The sequence below is a fragment of the Micromys minutus genome (assembly GCF_963924665.1).
Source record: "Micromys minutus genome assembly, chromosome: 1".
NCBI classification, from domain to species: domain Eukaryota; kingdom Metazoa; phylum Chordata; class Mammalia; order Rodentia; family Muridae; genus Micromys; species Micromys minutus.
In genome coordinates, this window is record NC_137969.1 from 164,990,982 (window position 1) to 165,016,884 (window position 25,903).

Here is a 25,903-nt window from a genome sequence, read left to right on the forward strand (position 1 = left end):
TGTCACAAATACCAAAGATGACATAGTATCTGACCCTTGCTGTCTAGACTGAAGGATACACCATTACCGATTTATTAACACAGAGTGCTTAAGTTTGCTTCCCAAATGTTTGCAACTCCACATTTGTATCTTATGTCCCTATAACTGAGGTTGTCAAATGGCCTCTGGCTGTAGGATATGAGGATGGAATAAATCATGAAGGAGGTCAAGGGGGAGAGCTTGAAATGACAGCAAAGGCATGCAGATGCCTTGAATCCATATCACAAACCACTTATGGACTCAACATTGTGTAACTTTTCCCTTCAACTCAGGTTCCTTCTCTCTCCTCTTATTCCCTAAGAATCTCCTCCCAGCACGAGGTTGTTTAAATTCTAGAAGAAGAGCTCCCATCTGCTCTCATATTCTTCTATCACCATGGTTACTGGGCCCAGAGTGGTCTCTGTGGAAACAGAGGAAGAACAGAAACCAGGAAAAACCACAGAGAGCAAAAGGCTGGGATAGATAATATTTTTTTAAACAGTTTAAACCGGCATGCCCATACTGATCCCTCTTTCCTTTCCTCTGACCTCACCTCCCTCCTTCTTTTATAATTACATACCAAGTTTTCAAGTCTTGTGTTCCAAAGCAAAAAGCAAACCTAACCCTAACCCTACTAATTCTGATCTTAGCCACTAAATAAAGTATGGTCAATCCAGAGTCCAGGTAAACTGAGATGATGAGGAGTGGAGATAAAGGGTAAGCTCTGAAGTAAAGACAAGAGAGAGTGGAAACCATGGTGGTTACAACCCATGATCCTCAACAATTTTGTTATAATGCCCTAAAGAGTCTCTATTATATCTCAGCGTCTGTGGCTGAAAGGGACTAAATGTGCCCCCTTCCCTTACTAAAACTCTAGATTTCTTAATCCTTAGAGACATACCAGAAGTGACTAGGTCATGAGAGTAGCACCATATGAATGCATGGATGTATGACCTGTGTTTTTGTTAGCGACAAAAGAACTGGCTCATGTTCTCTGTACCATGTGAGAGTTCAATTAGTCCACAGCCCACCACATGGAGAAAGATCCCACAAGAACTGAGCATCCTGCCAGTCCAGTCTCAGATTACCAGCCTTCACCTCCATGTGACATGTATTCTTAAGACTCCTTGCCTATGGTTACTTCCAGATGGCAGTCTAACATGCAAACGCCATTCCCAACCATCTCTTGAAATTGTATTTTCCATTTATGCAGGCTTTTGATTGTGCTCTGGGATCATGGGCCAAAGAAGAGGGATACAGAAAGAATGCTGACGTGAAATATATAGGGATCACTTCTCTTCTGGTATATAGGAGTGTGATCTTTAGCATCACCAGGATTGACCCCCATATTTGGCTTGACTGTGAATGCTTAGACATTGACACAGTAAGCTTCTCTCTGTGCAGCTGAGAACCACAGAAGTTCCCTAAACTTTGGCAAAGCACATCAACCCTGATTGCATTTTGGAATCAACAGGAATGTGTCGAGAATACAATGGTAGATCACATCCCATACCACTAAACCAGGATCCCAGTTTAACGTGATTTCTAAAACTTTCCCAGGTGAGGGTAATGGCTTTTCAGGTTAAAAGGATTGGCCCTGAGCACCCTTCTTGCTCTGAGCTATGACTCCACACACAGAAGAGAAGGAACTTGTAGCAAGAAGAAATATCCAGAGTAGACCACACGCAGGTGTGGCCAGCTAGCAGGAGGCTCCCTCCAGTGCTGGGGGTGCTACTGGCTCTGCACCTTGTACACATGCATATCCAGGACTAAGTGTGGTCCAGAGGCACAGCTCTGTGTCAGCCAGTGGCGCTGGCACAGAAAGAACTGAGCCATAAACCACCTGGGTGGCCTGAAGAAATACTTTCCCACTTAGAGCTCTCATCTCTAAAATAAGAAAGGCAACACTCTGCAAACTCAAGCAGAAAGAAATTCTAATGTTGTACCGGTATGCGATGTGTGCCTCGTGGAGAACAAATTAATTAATCTCTCCAGGCTTGAATTTCTCACCTGTAAACTGGAAAGACAACCAGGATGCAGTGTAAATGCATGTAAAATGCCCATCTCTATGTCTCTTTATCAAATATTCCATAATTTGTGAAATGTACAAAGCAGCTTGTTAATCTTACACATTAGACAGGGTAGACTAGATGCTGTCTGGGAGCTTGGTTCCTTTTTGTCACTGAAACTGGCTTCTATGTAACAGAACATGCCTCTGGTGGAGTGAGGAGGTTGGTGCTGCCAACAAAGAGAATACAGGTTAAGGACGTTACCCCCATGCGTTCATAAGAATAGGAAGAGTAGCTGTAGAGACAAATGATGGGAGATGCATTGATGATTTAGGCTTCATCCTTAGACAAAGTAACAAAGAGAAGCCATGGAGGCTAATGTTGGAGTGTGGAGCTGGGCTATTTCATGTGTATTAGTGATTGCAGATATAAAGTTGTGAGTCTCAACCTTAAATATTAAAATACATCTGCTTGTATAGACATGGAAGCCTTGATGGTATCTAGCATCCCCTATTCCGTGCTCTGTCACTTACCTTGGCTGGCCCCTCCAGAGCCCCTGTGGAGCCTCAGGACTCTGAAGAACACAACCATTGTCCATCCCTGTAAGAAACAAAGACTTACTGGTGCTTTGAGAACCTCTGACTCTTGTCATTGCTGTTTGATTTTGTTTCTCATTTTTTTGGTTTCAACACTCTGTTTACACACATATGCTGCCTAGATGGTGATGGGGAGGAAGGTAGGAACTAAAACAGTCTGCACACATACACACACACACACACACACACACACACACACACACACACACACACACACACAGCAGAATGCTTGAGCCTGAAAACTATATAATCTAAAGCAGTTTTCCAGAGCCTGATGATAACAGGGCCACTTAAGTTTATTTAAAAGCAAGAGCAAATAAATGGTATCCTGCTTAATGACTAACATACAATCCCAAACATCTTATTGGCCTGGTGTGACACTGCTATTCCTTGTCAGGGCTGCCTGAGCTACACACTAAGCAGTGACTTAGGTTTGGATTAGTCTATTACTTTCCCAACGTCTACTCATCTCAGAAGCAGCAACTTCCTGAGCATTTATATTTTCCTGTGGTGTGCATATAAAGGAAGCTTGGCAGAGATTTCCCATAGTTCCTTCAGCTTCAGATCAAAGATATCTGTCATCCTCCTATAATTCATTTACCTATGTGAGCCATCACCTTAATTGCTGTTATATTACTGTCAAGAGATACTATGACCAAAGCAACTCTTGTGAAAGAAAGAAAATTGGGGGGTTTACCCACAAGTTTGGAGCTTTAGTCCAATCATCATCATGGCAGAAAACATAGTGGCTTAAAGGCACGTGCTGGGGCAGTAGTTGAGGGTTCAGGCAGAGAATAAAAGAGACTGGGCCTGGCACAGGCTTTTGACACCTTAAAACACAGTCCCTGTGACATGCTTTCTTCAACAAAGCCATACCTTAATCCTTCTAAACCTTTCAAACAGTTCCACTCCCTGGCACCTATACATCAAATATATGAGACTACTGGGGGCCATTCTTGTCAAACCAGGATCTCTATTGTAGGCAAGGCCAAAGACAGTGGAACAAGCTACATTCCAAGAGATGTAGAGAAAGAAAGAGAAATGGACAAGTCACACCCTTTACCCCAGGTGATGGTGAGGAGAAACTGGACACACACTGACCCAGGAACTCCTCTACTTCCCACCCATATCCAGTGTCTTTGGCAAACTTCCAATCACATATTAGAAGGGAACGCTGACTGTCAGACCATCTCCAGGTTTGCAGTTGACTCCCTCTGCTAGCTAGTCATTTTTTGATGGAAATAAGTCCGCGAATCCAAAATAGTGGTGTGGTCAATGTTAGTTGTTTGGCGAGGAAGCGTTCAAGAAACTCTTCTGGGTAAGAGCCTGAGACATAAGATCAGAAATCATCCGACAGCATTGCATACTGTCAAACACTAACTTTAAACGTGGCAGTGTGATAGATAGAAAAAGAGCTTGTGGAAAAAACTTGGAGTAAAATGATAGTTCAATGTGCTCCAGTCCTATCACCTTGCCTCACCTTATGTACAAAACAAAAATAAAAGTAGTTATTTTGCCTTACAGTTATTGATTTTTCAATCTAATTACTTGTAGCAATTTCTGAATAGCTTTTAACTAGCTGTTTCTTTACTTTGCCCACTAGTCTAGTTTTCTTCACATTCTCTGTGTGGCTAAGGCATATGCCAGTTTCAACTTCTCTTGAAGTCTTCCTTATTGAAGAAACTTCCCTCGGTATTTTCTATCAATTGTATTCACTGCTGTGTTTAATTTCTTTGTCCCCTCCTTTGTTTACATCCTTTATTGTATTTAAAAACACTTAACTAAATGCTTGTTTCTGGGCAGGCTAAACTCTGCATTATAGACACTGGGACATTGCCATTTAACTATCTTTAACAATATCTATAGCTCCAGCAGCCACAGTGATACCTCGAAGCCCTTATTTATTTTTCTTGAATAAATAAAAGGTCTATGAATAAATAGCATCTGCTTAGTCCCAGCACCACCCTGGCACACAATGTGCATTTAGGTATCAGTAGCCATTGCTGCCAAAGTAGCCTCTTCTGGCCTAAAGATAGAAGATACAGCTGGACCAAAGAGAGAAACATGTCTCTGTCCCGGCACCTGCCTTCGTGCAAACAGACACATACTTAAGAATTCTCAAGCCCCTTGCCCTTTTCCTCTCTCCCAAACAAACAGAAGAGCTTTGACCTTGAGGGAGCAAAGTAGATTCCATCATCTCTTCTTTCTCTGGGGGCCCTGAACACATCATCTCCTAGACCTGCCTTGTGAATCACAGGCATTCAGCTCTTTCCTAAATGCCTCTCTCTGTGCAAGGCACAAAAATCAAGCCGGAAAACTGAACTCTCAGTTTTCTATCTATTCTGCTGGAAAGGCATTTTCTAAGGCAGAGGACATCCATGCAAACCATGTGCCTGAAATTGGTTTACAGGCAAAATACTAATCACAACCTTCAGCATGCAGTGACGACTCTGACCATCATGCGACAAGATTTACAGACTCTCTGAAGACCTGAGATAACACTGGGGAAATGAGACGTGCAAGCACAGAAAGGAGCTGCAAATTAGCTCAAAGCTCAGAAGGTAGGTTTCAGATTAGGTGCAATTTGTCTGAATCAAAGAGCAATGATTCCAACTTACAAAAGTGAAGTTAGGCTCAGGTCCAAGTGATTTATTAGTTCAAAAGAGGACTGTCTGTGAGACACTTGTCCAGTCAAGTTTATTGTCATTCTCTTCACAATAGTCAAGATACAGAATTACCTTAGGTAGAAATTATATATATATATATATATCCAATCAGAAATGAGAATAAAGTAACATTAAATACAGTACATGGATGCAATGTAAAGTAATGATAAGCCCAGAATTAGGAAAATAATTATTGGACTTTTTCTTACTTGTAATTTTTTTTTCATTTTCCCAAGATTAAATGACTACTACAAAAGCTTGTCACACTGTATAAAAATCAACATCCTCTCCCATAATTCTGTGCACTGGGACTATAGAAATGTCACTGCCCTTGCCCCACATCTTCAAATTAACATTCTCAGGTCAACAGTAAGTCTTCCCACAAGGAACCTTCTGGAAAAACAAGCAGTTTTCTCTGCTCATATTTCCCACTTTTTGTAGCATGCACCAGAAATCTATCCAAGAAGCATATATTGTGGAGTAAGGAGGAGATACACCAGCAAGCACACAGTGTTGACAGCCATAACTTCATTTCATTCATGGTAAAGACCCCACTGTCCAGTGCATAGGTACTGATGAGATAAGCCGCAAAGAAATGATGTCATCTAAGAGGCGAGGAATGAGACCCGAAAATAAATCCTACGACGCCTTCTTCCTGGTAGATGGTAACTATGAAGTGACACAGTCCGCATTACTTAGACTCTCTGCCGACAAACTGTACCATGGACCTCAGAGTGATCACGTGGAAGGGATGTGTGATGAGGGTAGCAGCAGAACGAGCAATCATATCTGTTGAGTTGTCTCTTGGTCAAAGGAGGATGAATCTTCTTTTTGTACATTACAGATCCCAACTCCTTGGGTTTCTCGAACTCCTGGGAATACTGGAAAAAAGTTACCATGGACCACAGTTCCAAAGACTCCTGAAAACAGTCTTGGAGTTAAGCCTGGGAACAACCCATGTCTCCCATAGATGCTTGCAATTTGCTGAACATGACAAAAGAGGCCAGGAAGCTGACACACTTGTTGCCCAAAAATATTTTGTCCTATTGTTGAAGGAAGAGACTCACATCCCACCTGGATGAGCACTTTCATGTACCTGAGCAACTGAGAGAGGATGGTGAGAGCGGAGCCCAGGTGCATCTAACTGGCTGCTTCCGCCATGATGGCACCCACAGACAGAGTTACCACTCGACACAGCCGGTTCCAGATCCCATGTCGAGGGCACCTTACCTGTGGGTCTTACGTTTTATATAGATATATAAAATTGAAAGCGGGGGCAAGAAAAAAGGAAGCTTTTCTGAGGGAAGGAAGAGGACTAGTCTGCAGGATGAGAACAAGGAGTATGGAAGGCTAGATGTGACCAAAGTGCTTGATATAGTTAAATAAAAATGACGTTATAAATTCTGTCACTATGCAGAATAAATATATACCAATTAAAAAAAAAAGAATAGTATGTGTATCAGTCATGTGCTAAGTGCTGGCTTGGATCCTGGAAATAAATTTAAACATAGTCCCTGTCTTCAAGGACCAGCCCTTGTAGAGAGACGCAGCCACAATCATAGTGAGGATCCAAAGAGGGACGTACCTTGCTGGAGCTATGATCCGAAGACAGGAGTGAGTACTGAAGAGTGGGATGATTCTAGGAAGCATTTGATCTTCTTCATATGAGATGAGAATGTGCTCAACATGCAAGTCTACAGCATGAAAGAGACACCGTAGGCAAGAGCAGCATGCAGTGTGATTTTGTGGGGACAGAGAACACCAGACAGTTCAGGAAGCATGTGGTATTTAGTAGGTTGGGAAAGATGGAAATTTCTATATGAGAATGTTCCTTCTGCTCTCTTTAGAACAGTATCAAACACATATGGTACCAGAGAGGGGAAAAGCTTTAACTGTGTGCTTTTCTGTATAGGAGTTTATTGACACAAACTGTTCATCCTCTGCCCTTAAAACTGGCTTAGGCAGAGACTGTGCCTTTCAGATATGTTAGAGCATTTATTGAAGAAAGGCGAGTAGCCTTCTGAGAGGCTTCAATCAAATGGAAAAGACCATGTCTCTCCACCTAGCATAATGACATGTACCCACATTCCAGCTTTAAGCCTTACATGGTTCAATTTACATATGTATTTTCTAGTTTTTCTGATCTTAGATTAGATCACGCTATTTGTTACCATTTGGTTTGAATGACCACCAAATAAGGGACTAACATCCTGTTGAAGGCTTGTTTATGCCTGTGGTACTGTTGGGAATGCTTGAATTGTTGGTATATATGGCTTAGAATAAAGAAGTTAGGTCATTTAAAGTGTGCCCTTGAAAGAATATTGGGACCTCTACCCTCATCTCTGTCTCTGGTCACCTACTGCCATTGGGGTAATAGGCTCCCCGGCCACATGCTGGCACCATGATGCCTTGTGCCATTAAGCAACCATTGGTTGAAACCTCTAAAACTATGAGCCAAAATAAAAATCTTCCTCTGTATAAGTCACCTCAGGTATTTTCTCATAGTGATAGGAAGGAAACTCACGTAGTATTCCCATTTTAAAGCTTTTCTATAGCCCCATACTATTCTTCCACGGCTATACGTGACAAAGCCGTGTGATGAAACTGACCTATGGGACACCTTGCATCTAGATCTGCCTACCTTTCTTTGACTCCTCTGCCACAGAACATTTGTTCTCTCCTTACTTTGTTTCTTGTGTTGTCCTTTGTCCTTTTTTTTGCCTGCTCAGTTCCCACTGAGCCTCAATCCTTGACTCAGCTTTCAATGTGAATGCCTTCCCTGGGTAAGGCAGCATTTCTTCCTGGCTGTCCACTTTCTAGAATTAACAGCATTAGTGCTTTCTTTGCTACTGGCTTGCTGAGCTCCATTCAAGTAGCATGCCTTTCTCTCCTCTCCTAACACTTTTTCTCTCAAGTAGGGTGCTTAAGACACATGGTACTCTCCAGAAAATGTCATAATCATTAAACCAAAAGTTGAAATAAACATAGTTGCTCTGCATGTGTGTTGAGGACTCCAGCCCAGATTTCCTTCATCTTTATGCTGATGCAGTTATAGTAGAATAAAATTTTTCATTTTACCTATCTACTATAACAAAAAAGGTTAAAAAAAAGTACCTAGACACTTCACAGTTACAAAGCTGTCTTCCATTAACACTGAACTCCTTTCAGACCAGCCTGTGTGCTCCCTGAGAGGCTTATCTGGTGGCTTCTTCCCCTGCTACCCAGTTCAATGCCTGTTAGGTTCGTCAGAGAAATACTGGAGTGACCGGGTTACCTAGGGCAGGGCAAAAGGAAAAGCAACTGTCTGTGTCCCTCTAAGACAATGACTCTCAGCCTCCTTAATTCTGCAAACTTTAATACAGTTCCTCGTGTTGAGTTGATCACCAACTATAACAGTATTTTCATTGCTACTTCACACCTGTGATCTTGCTGCTGTTACGAGTCAGATTGTAAATATCTGGTTTCCTTTGGCTGGTCTTGGGCGACCCGTGTGAAAGGGTCATTTGACCCCACAGATGGAGAATCACCGATTTAAGAAAACCAGCCCTCCAAGTCCTAAGAAATTCTTCCATGACCCTAAAAGTACTGATGTGAGCTATGAAATGAGAACTTTGAACAATTGGAAACTTTGGGGGAAAACATAAATGTAACAGGTGTCCAGGCCTGTTGTGTTCTTGGGTTTCGGAGATAATTAAAGAGTCATATGTGATTCCTCCGAATTCCTGTGAAATTGAAGCCACAGAGCACATGAGACAGGCCATGGGCAGTAAATAGCATGTCTTCGTTCAACGTACTTTCCAGTACATGGCTCCCGGAATCAAAAATTCATTATAGCCCAACATTTTGAACCTTATAGATAAACTGCTTATCAATCAGAGAAAAAAAGCCATCCATATTATTTTTAATAAATTATTTGAGATTCTGGACATTTTGCTGAAAACATTTTACACTTTCTGAGGTGAGAGAGAAACTGGGTCCAGCAATAAAATTAAGAAAAATGAAGTTCTTGGTTACAGAATCTTAGCTTTGCTAAACCAGCAAGTGACACAGAGAACCTTCCAAGTTTCCCCTATTGCAGACACCGGGGTTCTCAGTGGGGACTAAGAGACCTCAATGTCATCATAACAGAGCTTACAGTATGCCTGTGGTCCCTGAACTCTGTCTTGAGATCACATAGGCATGTTGCAGCTCCATAGAACAAGAATAAAAAAGACATTGTGCAAATATCCATTTCCCTTTTGAAGTTTTAAGAAATGTAGTTTTCTTTGCCCGAGAACTGGAGGCAGCTGTCCGAGTATTGAAAACTGTTTCTGATCACTACAGTTGTAAAAGCAGATGTCATGTGCATCTGGCTATACTGGCTTATTTTCTGTCCAGTGGCCCTTGGATTGGTCCTACCTGCCTGAAAAGTCTAGAATATCTCTACGGTTGGCAACCACTGTTCAGCTTCCTGGTTCAGGACTGTTAGACAGATAAAGGGGTTACAGAAGAAGAAGCTATACCCCCATCCCAAGACAACACCCACATACAGGCAGAGGGCACTGAGGACTCCCTGCCATGATCCAGGTTCACAGTAAATGTGCTGTGACAGGGAGGCACACATTACTATAGTACACTGAAATGCACCTACTTAGGAAACCTCCCACCTCACCTCTGAGGAGGTAGGTGAGGGAGGCTCATCATCCTCATTTTCTTCCCTGAACCCTTGGATAATTTGATAATTCACACACCTCAGTTTTCAGTTCCTGGGAGTGCACTAGCAGACTGAGGATTTTCTAAAGGAAAAAAACCACATTGCTTTACTTATCTGAATCACAGGGAATCGAGCAGAAATATCAGAGCAGCGGAGTTTAATACAGTGACTGGGATGGGAGAAGGGGGAGTCTCTAGCCACTGCATTTTTCGTTTTACAATGTACTGTTTTATTCACACAAACTTCTCACGAAGCACTAAAGTTGAAAAACGAGGATCACGGTCATTGTGTTTTAAGAAGCTCAGGGAGTAGTCGCACAGCATGGCCATAACAATGATGGCTGGTATTAAAACTGAAGGATTTTTAGAGTAGAAATTCTATCTGAATAATGTGATATGGGCAGAGTAAGCATCACAGAGGCATAGTCCAACTGTAGTTAGAAGATGAAAAGCATACTTTCCCTGTGGCTGATGGAGAGAGAAGAGGACTTCCTTAGAAACCAGAATGTCAAGGCACCATCAAGGACGAGGCCACGGGTTGTACATATCTAAAGCCACATAACTCTGAGGGGATGACGAGTGCTGACCTCTGGGTCTTTAGAATGTGGGTTTTGATGAACAACAAACAGATAAAAGGAGATAAGCATGGGTCTTCAGCAGACGACTAAATCTGGGACACCCATAAAAGTCAAACTGTTTTGCACAGCTACACTTTTGACTGAACAGCAGAACGACAAAGCCCAGCCTCCAGTGGAAAAAGAAAATGGGTCTATCTGATTAGTTCACACTATAGCCTATAGGGAAAGTCATACTGAATCCCTAACATATAAATTAGTAATTAATTAAAAAATCTACTTTTCTTATAATAAAATGTTATCTCGTGTACTTGTTTGTGGTCAAAGGTAAATGTTCCTATAAGCTGAAACAAAGAAATAAAGGAATACTTCTAATTTTTCCCTATTTGTTTGTTTACTTTACATCCTGACTGCTGCCCCTACTCTCAGTTACCTCTTCCACAATCCTTCCTCCCATTTCCCTATCCACTTCTCCTCTGAGTGATTGGAGGCTCACCCCCTGTACCCCCCACCTTGGCACATCAATTCTCTGCAAGGCCAGGCACACCCTCTCCACAGAGGCCAGACAAGGCGGCCCAGCTAGAAGAACATATTCCACAAACGGGCAACAGCTTTTGGGATAGCCCCTGCTCCAATTGTTCGGGATCCACAGGAAGACAGAGCTGCACATCTGCGTCATGTAAGCGGAAAGGCCTAGGTTCAGCCTGTGTATGCTTTTGGTTGGTGGTTCAGACTCTGAGAGCTCCCAAAAGTCCAGGTTAGTTGACTCTGTTGGTTTTCCTGCAGAGATCCTATCCCCTTCAGTGCCTCAAACCTTCCCCATAAGAGTCCGTAACACTTCCATAAGAGTCCCCAAGCTCCATCAAATATTTGGCTGCAGGTCACTGCATCCTTCTAAGTCAGCTATAGGTGGACCCTCTCAGATAATAGCTATGCTAGACTACTGTCTGCAAACATAACAAAGCATCATTAAGAGTGTCAGGGGTTGCTGTTTGCCCATGAGATGGGTCTTAGTTGGGCTGGTTATTGCTTGACCACTCTCTCAGTCTCTCCTCCATCCCCTGTCCCTGTATTTCCTGTGGACTGAATAAATTTTGGATCAAAATACGTCTGTCTAATTGTTAGGTGTTAATGTCCCTAGACTATAATTATTTTGGAGAAGGTAATGTCAAATCCTCCGTGATCAAACACATAGTCTACCAAAGAAGAATGAATCCCACAGTAAAAAATTGAAGAACATTTGTCTATAGTTTAAAGCCACTGAACAACCAGGAGAAATAACAACATCAGGGTCCACATAGATAATACAGAGTCAGGACACACAAGGGCACATGAGTCTCATTTACATAGATAATCAGAATCCATTATTGTTAACATTTCAAAAATGAGAAAATAATTAAAAGTTTAATGAATAGATGAGTTGGTAAACTGATGAGAAAGGAACAAAACAGAAAAAAAAAACAAAGATAAGTTCTAGAGCTGAATAAAACGAACATGTGTACATGATACAAAATGTCTAATTGAAGAGTAAAAAAGAATATTTGTGGACTAGAAGTCTGTGATCGCAGAAAACAGCAAACATTAAAGAAATACCAGAGATGAGTTTACAAAGTTGTGACCAAATGGGAAGAGCAGGCAGAAGAGTGGACAATGGAGTGAGAAGGTCTGATGGTGGTCAGTGTCCCCAGGAGAGACAGTCTGGCCCAGTCATGGTTTCTATTACTGTGAAGACACCAGACCCATGACAACTCTTACAAAGAATTAAACATTCAATCAGGGCAGGCTTACAGATCAGAGGTGTAGTCCGTTATCGTCTTGGTGGGAATCGTGGTGGCATGCTGGCAGTCATAGTGCTTGAGAGGTAACTGAGAGTTCTACATCTGGATCCAGGAGCACCAGGAAGAGAAAGTGAGCCACTAGGCCTGGCTTGAGCTTCTGAAACCTCAAAGCCCACCCTCCAAGGCACACTTCCTCCAACAAGGCTTCACCTTCTCTAACAAAACTATACCTTCTATTAGAGCCACTGCCTAAAAGGGACTACAGAGACCATTTCTAGTCAAACCACCACAAGGGCTGATGTAGAAACATCACAGAGAGAAAACCTTAGCTGATGATATTTTCATAATTGATGAGAAGCAATGCCCCTCACATTCAAAGGTTACCCCTAAGTGTGATAAGAGGAAATCTGCACCCATATACCATTCATGAAAATTCTAACACAACAAATCAAAGACAGACTCCCAAAGAAGACACAAGAGAAAAGCCAGAATTCCTATAAAGGGATTTAACTAAGATGAATTTGATTTGTCAGTAATAGTAATTAATTAAAACACAAACTGCTATGTCTTCTTTAAAAAAAAAAAAAAAAAAGATGATGCTGGCCTGGAGTTCCATATTGGATCTTAGAAAGGAACACAGTAATTTCTGAAGGAAAGTTGGGGAACAAGGATGGAATAGTAAACAAAGAACATATTAATAGCATGAGATGATAAAACATCCAACCTATCTAACTATTGCAACCTGCATAAATTATACAGCTAAATATGAGGAAAGAAACTAAAATCCACAACAGCAGTGACACATTGTTTACAATTATAGGGTCAACACTAAGAATGTAGTTCAAAATAAGGGCTCTCCTAAGAAGTACCACCCCCAGGATTCTATCCCTGTAGCTCCACACAGAAAAAAAAATTAAAGAATTGGGGGGTTAGAGTGAATGTGAATATGTTACAAAACTCATATTCTGAAAAAGTTACATACATTAACTGTTTTATTCATTTAAACGTGGCTATGTAATTTAAGTTAAATGTGCATAATATGTAGGTATGTGATAGATTTATGTGGATGCACATACAACTCTTGAAATAGTTGAAGATAATCGATATGTCCAGAAGAAGATAAAGTAGGAAAAACACATGATAGAAAAATTCTAGAGCCTACATTTGTTTGTTTGTTTTATCAGATATTTTACTTATTTATATTTAAAATATTATCCCTTTTTCCAGTTTTTCCTCTGCAAAACCCCTACCCCACCCCTCTTCTTTGCTACCATGAGGGTGCTCCCCCACCCACACATTCCCACCTCACTACCCTTGCATTCCCTTACACTGAACCAAGGTCCTCTCCTCTAATTGATGCCATATAAGCCCATCCTTTGCTTCACATGCAGCTGGAGCCATGGGTTTCTTCGTGTATACGTTTTGGTTGATAGTTTAGTCTCTGGGAGCTCTGGGGGGTCTGATTGGTTGACACTGTTGTTCTTCCTATATCGTTGCAAACCCCTTCAGCTCCTTTGGTCCTTCCCCTACCTCCATTGAGGTTCCTGTGCTCAGTCCAATAGATGACTGTGAACATCCACATGATCTACACTTACCCCAAGGACTGAAGGCTTGGTGCCTAGCTCTGGTACTATTGGGAGGTGACAAACCAAAATAAAATGCTTATTATAAATATCAAAATGTGTTAGTTATCCCAGCTTGGTTACTCACACTTTTAATCTCAGAACTCTGGAGAGGAAACTGGTAAGCTTAAAACCATCCTGGTCTACCAAAGAAATCATAGGCCTGTAAGGGCTATAGAGTAAAACTTTGTCTTAAATATGTAAATAACTATGTTAAATAAGTATATTAAATGATTGATTTAGCAAAACAAGACACAAGATATTTTAGTATATATATTCTTATATCTTAATAACTTTAGCAAGTTTTACTTCAGTTTTGTCAGAAGCCCACTTTGCCTTAGTATCAATACATTTTCTAGTTCTACTGTTAGTGCATGTAATGCGTTGAATAAGCATTGGAGGCAAAATTTATTTATGTATTCTGCAATAAAACAAGTTCTAAATTATGAAGATAACTAATATATATTTAGATGACTTTATTTGCTAAAACATACATTTTTAGTATGTTATCCAGGATGCTATTAAAACCTTTAATAAGTACTGAGTTTTGACAGCATGAAATGAGTAAAACAAGATATGTTCTCTCTCATATTTCTACTTTCAAATGAACACCAAAGAACATGTGAAAACCTAAATGAAATGTACAGAAAGAAATTTATTAGGCATGTGTTTTATTTTCCATCGAATCAGTGTTTATCAATAATTAAATTAGTTGTAAATGAGTACTTTGCAATCATTAACTTCAAGGACTTGCTTCACGTTTGTGCTAATGAAAACAGAAGTGATGCCTAGTTGAAGTTAAGTCATCAGGTTGTGCCTTGAAGGGTATTTTAGAGTTCGAGCCATCTCTCCCCCTTTGTTCGCTGCTGGTAGGAAGTAAACAGGGCTCCTCTAACACACACACACACACACACACACACACACACACACACACATGCACCAGTGTGTGACAGGCTCAGTGACCTCATTGTTGTCAGAGGGTAAAAGGGGGTAAATTAGGGAAAGACATGCAGAGATTTCCAATGAAAGCAGAGTATATATATATATATATATATATATATATATATATATATATATATATATATATATATATATGCTTATTTTCAAGTATTAGAGGTGTTTCAAAATAGTGAGATGCAGAGAGGAAGAGAAAAATTAATGTTCAGAGGGACAAGGGAAAGAAAACAACAGCCATTGCACCTTCAAAGCAGCCAAGTAACTCAGAGGACAGATAACATTTTTGGATGGTGAATAGAAGTCCTGCAGATAATGTACCGGTGAGCGCATATCCTCCAGGGCACCTCAGAGCAGAGGAGTGTGGAAAAGTACAAGGGCTCGTGTTAATTGAGTGTGCTCAAGACCTGAGAGCGACATGGCTGGAAGCGGGGCGGGTGCCAGGCTTGTTTGGAGCCTTGTTTGTGCTCTGGTGTTCTGAGCAGGAAAGCATTTTGCAAGATGGAATTTCCTCTTGGTGATGGCCTGCGATGTAATATTTTATGTGGGTGACAGGGATGATATTCGTTTGAAGTGAAGCACACATAACTCTTTATTCTGGACAGCCTCAGCAAATCCATGCTAGCGGAAGAACTGCAAACTTCAGCCCAGAGATGACAAGAAACATCTCTCAGTAGAAAGGAGATACGGACTGCCAGAATTTCAGAAGAAGCAAGCCAACAAAACTTTTTCCCTGGGGTTGGAAAGCATCACGGCTATATTAAATCTTTCTATTTAAAATGTATTTTCTACTTCCAAGTCCAGGATCTTATTTGAAGTTTCAAATCAGACAGAGAAGTGTTGGCCAAGGAACAAGAAAAATGCCTGTGATCCCTCTTAGAAACTCATGTAAGGACGGTGATTCGAACCCCGGGCTCCTAGAAGCTCTGATGAGAAGAGAAACCTGGAGTACAGACACTCAAACTGACCCTGAGGCTGCTGATAGGAGCACAGCAGATTCCTGTGATCACTGGGGCTTATGAGACATGGACTGTATGAGCAAATGAGACAGGGTGTGTTGTTTCTCAGTGGGAAATGGACCCAGCTCTCTTTCTGAGTCTGTGGAGCCAATGTCACAGAGAGAAGAGTACTGTACAGAGAATACGGAGATTGTTGGGATTCCCAGTTCCATCAACCCACATTCACATCTCAGCTATTCCTCAGGAGTGTGTTGCTCTGTGGAATGTTCCCTCGTAGCTGAGGCAGGTAAAGATCTTGTTCATGTATATTTTCCCTTTAGCCATTCTTCACAGGAATCACAACTGAGAGCTGATCTACAATTCTCACATTGTGTTCTCAGATCTATCAAGACTTTGATGTTTTCAGTCTATCTAAGCTATGCAAGAGGTAGTGTGGCACGTATGAGAGAGTCCTTCTCTGCGATGAGATAAGACATGGGTCCTTGTATGTAACACAGTCATCTCATGACCCTTCAGAAAAAAAAAATCAACTCCTAGTAAGAGCCTTATGAGACATAGTTAGGGGGAAGTAGAATTCCAAACAATGAACAAAACATTAAATGCAGAAGCTTAAGCTCTCACTAGAGAATCCACTGAAGAAACAGTACCCCCAACTACCCCCAGGCATTTCAGACTGTGGCAGGAGAGCACCTGCCTCTAATGTGTGATAAAATGGCAAAAACACTGGAACTTTGATGAAAATTTACCTTCCCACTAATGGGAAGTGCTGGCAGATGTCACCACATGTGAGACTCACAGACAACGCTTGTGGTGTTGCTTCTGTTGTTCATTCTTTCTGTTGTATGAGGAAAAATAATACAAGAAGCATGCTAAGGCTAGGGGTGTAGAACAGGCGGTAGAACTCATGTTTTATCTCTGAAACTATATGTCACCAGGCATGGTGGCACACGGCTGTATCCAGGGGAATGGAAGAATCAGGAGGACCTGAAATTCAAGGTCATCTCCAATGATGTAACAAGTTTAGGGCCACCCTGGGATATATCAAATGCTCTCTCAAAGGGAAAGGATAATAAATGTTGAAAAGACAAATTGTTGAGATCCCCTTAAATCCTAGTCTGAAGAGGTAAGTGTACATCCAAATATCTCATATGGGCTTTGTAATAGGGAACCGTTTAAACATTGGTGAACATACAGCTGATTGCGTCCAAAAATACTGTTATTGGGAAAGTCAAGAGAATATCTTAGGGTGTCTGTCACCTGGCTGAGGATCTGTGTCTTGAACACAAAACACTGTCTTATACAAATACCATTTTTAGTATTACCTTGAAAATCTATTTAATGTTGCAATGTTTTTACTTAAAAGAGCATCTACAAGGCAGTCTCAGAAAATACATCCTACCTCTCTCTATCCAGGGGTAAGAATTCTTTCCTATATGCCTCCTGCCCTTGTCGGTTGCCTTCAGAGCTGAGCACTCTCCTAGGACTCATTTGTGGTATCCTTGTGTGCTTTTAAATAACTGAGCTGGATTTCCTTCTCCATAATGTCTTGGTCACACTTACATTAATCACATGTGGTCACTCAACTCTATTTTCTGCATTTGTAATATTTCACAGTCTTCCTCTCAGATAAAACTCCAACCTCTGGGTGTCCATCATCCATAAGCAAACATGTCTACATATTCAGGTTTTGGTTTTCTGGGCAGTTGATAACCTAGTCCTTGAAAATGTTAATAGGAAGTCAACTCTGAGACAAGCAGGTGTCATTGTACCTCTGTTTCTCAGAAGATGGGATGATACATCTAAAAACTGGATGCTCTCACATTCTCCAAAGCCTAGCTTCTCACGTTCATTGCCCTCTGCCTCCCTATGAATTTAGAAAATACCTAAGTGGAGGCAACTTTCCTTGAGCCATTCAACGAAGCAGAAAAATCTGTGTTCATAGCTATGCCATACAGTAGTTCTCAGTTCTTGATGTGTGATTGTTTATTGGGTATTTTACCAGAGAATTTGACACATTTTGTGATAATTACATCCAGATCCTGATAATATCAGCTCTCCTCTGTGGGTTTTTATCGCCCCTCCCCCTCCTCACTGCCAGCAACTCTCTGGCCTCCTTTCAGGACCTCAAGTCTGACCCTCTGCCCCTTTAGCATGCTTTAATTCACAAAGTCCCAGTGGAAGTGTCAGACAGAGGAAGGCTTCCTAGCATCCCTTTTGGGTGGCCCATCCGCTCTCATCCTTTTTCTGGCATTTAGTGTTTCCTTGTATTCATCCAACATCTGATGAAAACCTTACAGAGCCTTGAGAATATGTTTCACCAGAAGTCACCCTTCTGATAGTTCAGTGTGACACTTGGGGCAATTGTAAAAACAAACTATTGAAAATGTAGAAGGGGTCAGTTAGAGAATAGGAAGGACTCCTGATGTCACAAAGCCAGTGACCATGAGAACAGGATGAGAGATTCTAGCACAGGGCTAATAGGGAAACTTCAGATAATCATACAAAACTCAGAACCTACTCTGAAGGTGCCAATGTGCTTGGTTTAGGACATTAGTAATGTTCCAAAGGAAAACAATTGTTTTATTCTGATAGATCAAAGGAAGCTTAGTACATTAACTTGGTTGCCAGTATCTATGAAAGGCTTTAAAGATTCAATGAATAAACAGTTAAGAGGGAGATGAAAAAGGAGGGGAGGAAGAAAAGGAGGAGGTGAGAAAGTAGAAGGGGAAAGGGGGAAAGGAGGAGAGGGAAAAGGAGGAGGTAGAAAAAGGGGGAGAAGAAGAAAAGTGAGGAAAAGGAAAAAGAAAAGAAAGGCTTAAAAACAAAACAATGAAAACATCATCACTTCATTTTCAGAGGGACAGCAAGCTGTGCACACCAGTGAAACTTTCTCAAAGGTTCAAATGGAGACAACTTGTCAGGGATCAGAATGGCTTCCCAAAGAGAGTTGAGAAACACTGCACATCGCATTCCTGGCTTTTGACCTCTCCAAATAACTGCTCTTTTTGGGCTTTTTATCCAGTTAAAGAAAGTGGGCTGATTTTCTCTTGGACTGTTTTTTTTTTTTTAAAGCCAAGTGGACAGATTTTAAAAAAAAAATCAGAAGAGACAGAGGTTGGGTATTTGTTATAGTGTACCCATCCTGGCTCTAACAGAAGAAATACTGGACAAATACCAAAGGCAGTGAAAGAATATAAAATTAGAGTGCAAAAGATAGAATGAGATGAGGTAGGAAACCCCAGACTTGGAGCCCATGTACCTGGGTCTGTGTGTTACCTCCTGCAGGTAGCCTGTGCACAGCAGTCACTGTCACTTTTATACAACAGGGCAATGATGGTTCCTTCAGTGACTGGTTCCTAGGATGCAGAGTTTACCATTATGAGCATGACAGCAATGGTGAGCTAGCCTAAACTTGATGGTTATGGACAATCTGGCAAAGTGTGCAAGAATCCCATGCACAGAATCACCCACCACTGCATCCTTCCATTCTGTCTATAAACATGCCCTAGCTACTTCTGCCAAGCACGGTGTGAAGCTCAGATACTAGCCCAGTGTGGCACCTACCCCAAAGGCACCAGCAAGTTAGCAAACAAAGACATTCTACTAGGTGGCCAAATAGAGACATGGAAAAAAAGGCAAGAGTACATACACAATGAAGAGATTACCTCAGCTCTGTCAGACAAGGGTAGTCTCCCAGAAAGAAGCCACAAGTGACTCTTGAGGGTGTATAAAAGATTGAAACTCGGTGATTAAAGGGGAAGAAAAAAGAGTTCAGCTGAAAAATGAGCACAAATTATGCTTGTGCCAAAAGACAGTCCTGTGAAATATTGGCTCCGAGCTAAAGACTTTTCCTCTCTCCCTCCCATAGATTCTGATGCAGGTGCTCATGGGCATGTGTTACTATCTTTTCTTGCTGGTATTAGAGTTATGGAAATAAACACTCTATAACAGGTCCAAAAGTATCAAACATTTCAGGAGTCTTGGGATGTTGAAACTATTCTGAGACCCTATATAAGTAATAATAGTGGTATACCTGTGAATATGTTTCTGCGCTTTTATGTAGTTGAATTTTTATGCTTGTGCAAAATTCATGAATTGCACATACCAAAAACAAAAGCAAAAAAACCAAACAATCGAAAACAGTGTAGAAACTGTGTGGCTATGCACTAGAAACCCAGGCATCCTGTTCCCCAGGTCCCACACATGAACTGTTTGTAATTACAGGGATAGAGGAAGAGATTTTTGGATGGATGTTTTGAAGCAGAGTGTCATTATGCAGAAACAGGCACAATTTTCCATGCTGCATTATTGATGCTCTGGGAAGCCCTTTGTGTTCTCCATGGACTGGTTCAAGTAATAAATATGCCTAAAACCAAGCTGTTCTGAATCCTACCTCTGACTGCCTTCCCAGCCCTCCTAGTTCAGTTCCTGTTACCACAGTAAACCTCTGAACCATTCACAATGCACACTGTTCTTATAACCGCAGCAACCCTTACCACTTGGGATCACTTTCATCTTCTAATATTTACACCACTATTTTCCCAGCTAAGAGCCAAACTCTGAAGCTCTCAAGAAAAAGCATCATTGCTCTTTGGAAAACAAGTCATGGTGCCCTAAAACTTTACCATCCCACATGCACCAACCCCACCCAATATCCTCATTCTGTCTCAGCATTCCACGGGATGAACATGTTGCTTGCCTTTTTTTTTTTTTTTAATGCCTTGAGCACAGTTGTCCTAAAGGGCTCAGTGGAACACCCTCTTGACTTCAATTTGCTATGGCTTTCATATGAACAATGCTCTAAACTATTTCTTGTGTTAAGTGTTAAAGGTGTGGTCTCCAGTTTGGTGCTATTGGGAAATTGAAGATTTTCAGATCATTGAGATATACTCTTAAAGGATATCATGGGATCCAGTCTTTGCTGTCTCCCTTTGCTTTCTGGCTCATCAGGCAAGCCACTGGAAAAGCACCACCACTATACTGTCTCATTAGCAGGGTTGCAAGCCAAAGGGGTCGTTCAGTCTGAGCTGAAAGCTACAGAACCAGGAGGTGGAAGAAACCTTTTCTTAGTGACCTTGGGTATTTCATTACAGGGATGGGATGCTGACAGTGTCCTCTGGGGCTCTCAGACCTCTTGGACTCCCTTTCATCTATAGCCAGTGTTTTCTCCATGCAGCTGGCACCCTGATCTTCCTCAAGCACAAACATCTAAATAACTCAAAAGTTTCAAGTTTTATATAGAGTGGTTTATACATCTTGCTGGTAAGCATAAAAGTTCTCTTGCACCCTTCAGACTGTATTTCCAATTCCACTCCAGTATGATGGGCTGTTTTAGAGAGACCTGTCACCTTCATCTCCCTCATTCATGTGGCTTGCTAGCTATGTACTGTGGTGATTCCATATGCTCTCTGTTTAGCATTAGATAGATCACAGTCCTTCCTCCAAGGCTCTGTCAGAGCCTTGTGCCCTTAAAACATTGTCCTAAATCATGGTGAACTTCCCCAGGGCATAAATTGCTACTGGTTTTCCAAGTGACTGGAACTATTTATTTTTAGAGGTATTTTTTTTCTGAGTTTATATGTCAACTTCTTAGCTGGATAATAAATTTCTCTAAGATAGGGATAATAAATTACAGGTGTGGCTTGACACATAGAAAATATTTAGTAAGTGCTTTGAACCAAGGACTTATTCTGGGGCAATAGTCAAAAACATGTGTGTGTGTGTGTGTGTGTGTGTGTGTGTGTGTGTGTGTGTGTTGTACAGTGTATATATACTTGCTCATTCATATATGTAACCTCACATATGTGCTTATGTTTTAAGTCAGTAGTTCTCGACTTTCTTTATGCTGCAACCCTTCAATTCAGTTCCTCATGCTGAGGTAATCACCAACCATGAAATTATTTTGTTGCTATTTCATAACTGTAATTTTACTGTTCTGAATCTTAATGTAAATATTTGATTTGTGACCCCCAAATGAATTATGACACACAGATTGAGAACCACTCTTTTACGCAAAAGGAAAAAAAATGTTACATACTACCCTTCTAATTATGCAATTATTCTATTCATGTAATGACCAGTAATTGTAAGAGTGTCACAGTTTGGTGCTTCAAAGAAATTTGTCAATATTTTGTTTCACAGATAAATAAAGTGTACCAAAGGGGGTTAATTTTTTCTTGAAGATTATAACAAACATATTTACAATGTATGGTGCTGGAACAAAAATGGGAGTGGATAAACCTGACTATACAGGTCAGATAATTCATAGAGAAATACTGGATACACACAAGGGGAAGACAAAGTGTGGGAGTCTGAGAAAAGCTTGTCTACTTGGGAAAGGTTTCAACTTCATCTGATAAGCAACTTGGTTTAAATCCTCATGTACCAGCTTTGAGCCTTGTTTTGCCTTATTATAGAGAGTTTGTAGATGACCATTAAATTCCTCCTCTATAATATAAAATCCTAAGATGTTTGGGGACTTTCATAGGATATTGATTCCTAAGCCTCGGAATTCAGATAGATAGATAGATAGACAGATAGATAGATAGATAGATAGATAGATAGATAGATAGATAGATAGATAGAGAGGTAGATAGATGATAGATAGATAGATAGATGATAGATAGATAGATAGATAGATAGATAGATAGATAGATAGATGATAGATATATGATAGATAGATAGATAGATAAATAGATAGATAGATAGATAGATAGATAGATAGATAGATAGATAGTATGTGTGTGCGTGTGTGTGTGTGTGTGTGTGTGTGTGTGTGTGTGTGTGTGTGTTGTGTTCACTTGGCTTCCTCATGTTTGTTATATGAATATGGGATGTTACACTGAAAACAAAGACAACAAAGTTCACAGTCCAGTGGATTCTACTATGAGAGGATTATTACCTGTTTCTTTTTAAAAATAAGCATAGACCACATTCATGCTTTTCTTGCCCACAGAAATACACCCATGTGGCACCTTCAATCATTGGCTTTCAGCCTTTCTAATACTATGATGCCTTCAATGCAGATCCTCATGTTTCAGTGACCCCCAACCATAAAATTCTTTTGGTTGCTACTTCATAACTGTAATTTTGCTACTTTTATGAAACATAATGTAGATATCTTTGTTTTCAGATGGTCTTAGGCAACCCCTAGGAAAGGGTCATTTGACCTCCCCCAAAGCAGTAGTGACCCACATGTTGAGAGCTGCTGCCTTAGATTATGTGTAGGAGCCAAAAACAAAGTTTGAAAAGACTCTTTATGAAGCATCCCGGTTATTAAAGCTACACTGGATCCATGGCATCCCTCTAGCGCACTGTGATAGGTTCTCAGCTTTGCTGGACAGTTCCTATATAGGCCAAAAACATCCTACCTTATACTCCTACACATCACCATCTGAGAACCTTCTTTCACCTAGGGACTGTGTCAGGAACAGATCAAATATGGAAGGAAATAAAACAAGCCTTAACCAATAAAGAGCAAACATGTGTAGGTAAAGGCTTTGGTTTTTGCCTCTCAAAGGGGAGGTTCATGAGTCCCCTTCTAGCATGAGGATACCCAAGACAACATAATATAGATGGGGAAGTGCTTAGATAAGGATCCTCAATACACACTTGTGATCAAGACTTATGATTGTCATTTATACAGCATGTATATCTTTGTGTGGTAAAGAGTACACCGGACCTTTACTCAGCACTGATCACATTTAAAACAATTTTCTGCCCAGCACCCTGACATGCCAGATCAATAAGACAAGTACTGTCATGATATCCAATATACAAATGACCTAGAGATATAGCACCTATTTTAATGTGTAAATATACTTACTCTATGATATTCCCACAATGATAAAATCACCTTAAAACACAATTCCCAGAATGTCTTCCCTGCCATGCAGCAAAGCACAGCTCTACATATGTTCACACCCACATACATACATATTTTTAAATAAATATCTCTGATGTGGTTTTATAAAGAAAGAAGCTGAAGAGATGACATAGTGGTTAAGAGCACTTATTGATCTTTTGGTAATAATATTTTACTTTGCAAAATTGTAATATAATGACATCACTTTTTCATTTCCTTTCTTCCCTCCACCCCTCTATAACTTGATTTGTCTGTATAATGTCACCTGTATGTATATAATCTCAGAAATTAACACTTGGCATTGGATAACAAATTGGGAGGCTCTATGAATGCTAAAAAGATCTCTTCCCTGGTTACCTGTTGAGGTAAATCTCCAACCCAAATAAGCTTATACAAAGAAAACAAAACTCAATTAATATCAATACAAGCTTTGCACATAGGTTGGGCAGATCTATCACTACACATCTATATTTCCCATCTATGAGATCCCTTGCAACTTGCATTTTCTTTAGGGCACCTGCTTCTGCACTACAGAATTGAAGTCTGTAACCCCTCTGACATTTCTAGCAGACAAAATCATACGGAAAACACCCTGTTCACTCTGCCCTTCTTCCACATTTTTTTTTCCGTAGTCATAGGTGCAGAAATTGTGCTGTAGGTATATCAGTTGAGACTGGAAACCAGACAACCTCTTCCTCTGCATTTTGATTAGTTGTGTAAATGCTTTTGTAAACGCTCTCCATCTGTTGCAAAGGGAAGTTTCCTCAATGACGGGTGAGAACTATACTGTGTGTGCAGTACAAGGATAAATATTAAGAATGTGGTTAGTGTTCTGTTGCTTTAGTAAAGTGGTTGTTGTAAATTCACCACCAAGGTCCATGATGCCACTGGCCCTAGGTAGTTGGCTAGGTTTTTATTACCAGATGTGGTTTTCCTCTAGTCAGAGAGCCTTAGGTCTAATTAGTGAGCATTTGGCCATCACAAAGGAATGCATTCTACTATGGCACCCTTAGAAATATTTTGCCATTTGGGGCACTGGTGAAATTTGTAGACAACATATCCAGGTCGGACCATTGGTTGCTTCCCTCTGTCCGAAGCTTGCATGCTGCCTTCTGGTACTGGCTGTTTGGTACCATGAAAGGTAGTCCCCATGGAGAAATATTTCTTTTTTTTTTTTCTTATTGAAATACTTTATTTTAAAAATGTAAAAAAAAAAAAACAAAAAAAGAAAAACTTTATTTTAAGAAACAAAGATAAATATACAAATTTTTAAGCATTTTTGCATAAAAGTATATGCAAAAATATACTTTTATATATTTTTAATACATAAATACATTTTTAAGGTTGTAATTAAGTATTTGTGGGTACATATACATACACATATGTATATATGCAACAATAATATAGGAAAAGAGGTTATTAATTTGAGGGGATAGGAGAGAAATTGGGAGGGGCTGTAGGAAGGAAAGGGGGATGTGATACAGTTCTATTTTAATTAAAATATATTCTTTTTTTTCCTTGAACTTCACATAGTCTGTGAGTTGTTTCTGGGGTGTTCAGAGCTTTCTGGGGTTAGTATCCCATTATCAGTGACTGCATATTATGTCTGTTCTTTTGTGACTGGGTTTCGGAGAAATATTTCAATCCAAGTCCTTCCAGCTCAGGTTCTCTTGGTCCTGTGTCTGAAGCGCATGGTGTCCTCAGCAATAGGAATTAATCTTCTCACTCTTAGAGGCAGCCAAGGGGAAGAACAAAGGCTTGTAATATTTTGGGAGTCTCTTAGAGAGCCCTAACCAGCAACTCAAAGGAGAGTTTCATGTGCCTGCTGTTGAAGTTTTGTTAGAAAGTCACTGGGACTATCTATTGAGTGGACTAAAGTCAGCCCAGATGGGATATTCTTCCTTAAATGTTCTATGTATATTTACACACAGCCTAATATGTATTATGCAAAATTTTAGGTATCTAGATAATAGTGTGATATGTGATAACCTTTTAAAACATCCATACTATCATTCTACCCATCCACCTTTCTCTGTGTTTATCTTTCTTCCCCTCTCTAATTAAAGCCTCTCCTCCCATTTTCCTTTTCAGATCACTGTATCCTGTTAGTTCCCTACCTTCTGTCCCCCCCCCCCCACGATACCCTTACTTCCCCAGTTTCTGAAGTTAC

The 25,903-nt window shown here is 40.5% G+C and overlaps 1 pseudogene across 1 annotated transcript; it reads right to left on the minus strand.

Moving 5' to 3' along the window:
- Positions 1-5,633: 5,633 nt before the first annotated feature.
- Positions 5,634-6,450, minus strand: LOC308427225 (mitochondrial carrier homolog 2-like; annotated as a pseudogene). Its single transcript has one exon. The product of its transcript is annotated as a mitochondrial carrier homolog 2-like (transcript).
- Positions 6,451-25,903: the final 19,453 nt, after the last annotated feature.